Raw genomic sequence first — 4,235 nt, 5'->3', positions numbered from 1 at the left:
TCATGTTCCAACAAACCATGTTTAAAAGTGCAATAAATAAAGATAAACTTTCCAACGTTCAAAAGAGTTATCATTATTAATTAATATAATAGTGTTAATTCAACCAATTAATGTAATGTGTTTTGTGTAGTTTATCATTTGAATTTTTTTGAATATTATGAGTTATCGATTTATTATTTAGTTAAAAGTGTGATTTACATTATTTTTAGTAGAGAAATTGGAAGGATATTTTTAAACATATTTTTCAAAAGTGTCAACAATTGATATAGTCTCTTCATCGTTGTCCAAATAATTGTGTTTGTCTTGACTCCATTTCAAATATATTTAATTTTATGTGTTTAGGTATAAAATGAATTGAGGAGCATATATTTATTGAATTATTATTATGTAGTGTATTTTTCTATTTTTAAATATTATTCAGTTATATTATTTCTTATTTTAAATAATCAATTAATAATTTAAAATTATGTATGACAGAAAAAAAATATTCCATCGTGCATCGCACGTGGGTTAAAACTAGTTTTAACATAATCTCAACTATTTTCACTACTTAGTTTCTTATTGATATCCAACAAAATAATATTTATATTCAATTATTTTATTATTAAATAATTCTTAAAATTCTAAATATAAAAAAAAAACTAAATTTAATTTATAAAAATTAGAAGTAAATTATAATTGGGAGTGTTATATTGTTAATTTATAACTTAATTGCTAACTACAACTAAATAATAGTTATTAGATATTCAAATTAAGGGCTTAGATTATTAATCCTTAAATGTCAATACGATCAAGAAAACGTTAATAATGCCATAAAATTTATTCCAAAAAATATCAATAGGGGTATTAATGTTAATTAACTATATGTTTAGTTATAACTAACTTTTAAAAGAAATCCCAAAACTTTATATTCATATAACATATATCAAATTAAAGATAATTTCATAAGGATTCCAACGATATCCTACATGCATATGTTCCGACATCAAAATTTTAAAAAAATTTCGAAATTTTTTATTTTTTTCGTAAAGCAGAAATGTCAACATACTATATAAAATATGTCAATATAATACATGTAGAATGTCAATATAAACAATGAGTTTTAAAGCATTGTGTTGATATTTTCGAAACACTATATTTACATTTTCATCAAAAACCCTAATTTAGAGTTTTTTTTTTATCTTTTTTTATTTTATTAATAAAAATGAAAAATACACGTGATAAATTGTAGACCACACATTTTCTAAAATCCTATAACCTTAAATTAATTATAATTAGCAATTAAATGATTTTTGTACTAAAAAAGAGAGAATTTAACTCAAAATAGTAAATAATGAGTTAAGAACATGTGATTATGTTTTTTAGATGTTCGATTGTAGCGTTCCAGATATTAAGAATTAAATAAATTAAATTTTTTAATGTAAAGAATTAAAATGATATCCAAAAACTCAATCAGTATGATTATTATATGCTTTGTATCAAATTTTAATTTATTGTATAATACAATAAATGATCCTATAACTCTAACAATTTATAAAGAAAAAAAGAAAATGTTAACTATATATATTTTTAGAATATTAAATAGATGGGTTCAGGATATGTGATTTTTTTTAATTAAAATTTGATGCAATTTTTCAAAAATAAGTATATTTAATGAATACTTTAATGTGAAGGTTAAAAAAGTAAATAAACATAACATAAATTTAAATAAAAATATAATATAATACATAATTACTATTTTATATTCGTTATGGCAATGCAATTATGTCTCTAAACCATTTTCCATAAATATGCCAAATTGTACACCTCTTTTATAGTTCAATTTCCTATTGCACAAAACCACATAATAATATAACAAAACAAATAAATTGAAAATGAAGTGACATGCTATAACAACACGAGGTAAACATTTCAGAGACATTGTTTGTTGAATTTCCAAGCAAGGCCACACATAAATTATTAACATACACCAATGATACCAATGATCCCAAACCATATGATATGCCACATACATATCATATGTGAAGTAAACAAAATCCCTTGTTTGCTCACTGCTTTCCGAGGAGGGTGGTCTCCGCAATCATCGAGGTCACAACATAGGGGTCCATGTTGGAAGCCGGGCGCCTATCCTCAAAGTAGCCCTTGCCTTCTTTCTCCGTGTCATGCCCCACACGGATAGATGCACCGCGGTTAGCAACACTCTGTGCGCGCACACATTTTTCAGAATGGAAAATAAAAAAATGATGGTCCTTGAGGTTGATTAACATGATAAGACAAAATTTTCGAGACACCAAACTTTACCTGGCCAGACATCACTTCTCCGTCGATGCCACTAATGTTGACCCCGGCATAAAGGCAGGCCTTGTAGTGTGCATCAACGATGTCACGACCGAAGGCTGTCAGCTCCAATTCCACAGTAATAAGGTCCCTATATCCAACCATTGACTAATATGTAACTGGCACTTATACATATAAACCAACACCAGAAAACATACAACTCACATTCATAAGCCAAGTCTAATTATAAGAACAAGAAATTCGATAACTGTGACAAGAAGTGATCAAGGGACAAGAAAACGAGGAATATGGAGAGATCGGTACCTGAGGTCCAGGGAAACCACCAACGGGCCATCCAAGAGGCCACTTAACTTCCTTATGCAGAAGCGTGTATTCTTGCTCAATACCATACCTATTATAACAAGATCCGAGATCCAAAAATTTAGATTTCCTAGTGAATCATGTCACAGACTCACAGACGAAAAAGAAATCATTATAATACCATGGAACCTCTGCAACAACATCAGGATGGCTGAAAATATTGGCTGCACTGTGTCGGTTGTTCATTGGAATAGGCTCGCGACCAGGCGTATACGCATCACAGATGACCTACAAGCAAGAAAACATAATACTTCAAATATAATTCAATCCAAATATAGGGAAATAAACACGCAGAAAAACAGTTCACCAGAATGTTATGTCCCCTTCTAAATGGATCCCTGAAAATTGCCTGTGGACTATTTCATCATAACTCATCCCATCAGTACATAAAACAATTCAAATAAATAAATGAAAATAAATATTTATAAACATACTATAGGATGACTTCACTGTCCTCTCCAGGAGCTTGGCCGGTGCTAGATCCATCGAAGTTCCACTTGGGGAGCTCGAAGGATTGCTAACAGGGCCAGAAAGAGTCTGCAGATATGAAACAACTTATTTCATTAAAATTAAAATTTTACTTCAATCAAAACAATAAAAAATGGAAAATTTTAGAGTAATTTAGATTATCATTGGTGCGGTATTGAGGTCACCGGAGATAGGAACGACAACCAGAATAGCACCTACACGAATCGAGCTACTAGACGGAGAAGAGAGAGTAGAAGAAGAACTTTGCATTAAGTCATAATATGCGCATTGCAATGAATAAGATCAGCTTATATAGCTGTGACTAAGCTAACAGCTCAGATTCCCAATCTAACAACCTCTAACCACCTCCTAACGGCTTCCTAACTTCCTAACTTCCAACACTCACGCGTGTGTGACGATTTGTTCCTATCATTCCACGTGTGCATGCACCCTTGCACACTCTTATTTAGCTCACCTTTTGCGTTAATTCTTTACTTCTCTCTTTCTTGTACCAATCACCCTAGCTTTGCTTCTGAGGTCCATACCAGAGCCACCAATGAATTTGTATGAACAAACTCACCAAACATATTCAGCAATGATCTTGTCTGAGATATTAAGGTTGATGAGATCCGTAAGGAGCATCATTCTGTAATGAATTCAGCCGTAGGACCGTTTTGATAACGATTACAAATGTTTTGGACTCGATTTTCAAAAAGTGAATGTTTTGAACCAAATTGATATTCTGGATATATGTTTAGGACCAATTTTGATCTTTACTATGCATTGTATACGTTGAACAAAATATTTACTCCATTGATATATCAGCCGTTTTTAGCAATAAAATATATCAGAGCAATTGGAATTAATTTAAATGTTAATGTACGTAAATATATATCAACAAGAATATTTTGGTTATTGATAAACAGTAATTAGAGAGAATCCCATGGGAAAGATTCTGGATTCACATGGAGGAAAACACAGAAAATTCAAAAAGAGGGATTTGGTGATGCCGTGCGGAAAAGCTATGAGTGATGTCAATCAATTTAGTGCTCAACCTTTGAATGCAGTTTTGCTAAGGGGAGTGGTCCCAAGATAGTTGTTTGCGATGG

At 30.8% G+C, this 4,235-nt stretch overlaps 1 pseudogene; it reads right to left on the bottom strand.

Annotated features, from left to right (window-relative positions):
* Positions 1-2,048: 2,048 nt before the first annotated feature.
* On the bottom strand, positions 2,049-3,771 carry LOC125210507 (annotated as a pseudogene).
* Between the last annotated feature and the right edge of the window lie 464 nt (positions 3,772-4,235).

Source organism: Salvia hispanica, chromosome 3, assembly GCF_023119035.1.
Source record: "Salvia hispanica cultivar TCC Black 2014 chromosome 3, UniMelb_Shisp_WGS_1.0, whole genome shotgun sequence".
In the NCBI taxonomy this organism is placed as follows: domain Eukaryota; kingdom Viridiplantae; phylum Streptophyta; class Magnoliopsida; order Lamiales; family Lamiaceae; genus Salvia; species Salvia hispanica.
Note: the sequence above shows the minus strand (reverse complement) of the source record. Positions and strands in the feature narration are given on the sequence as shown.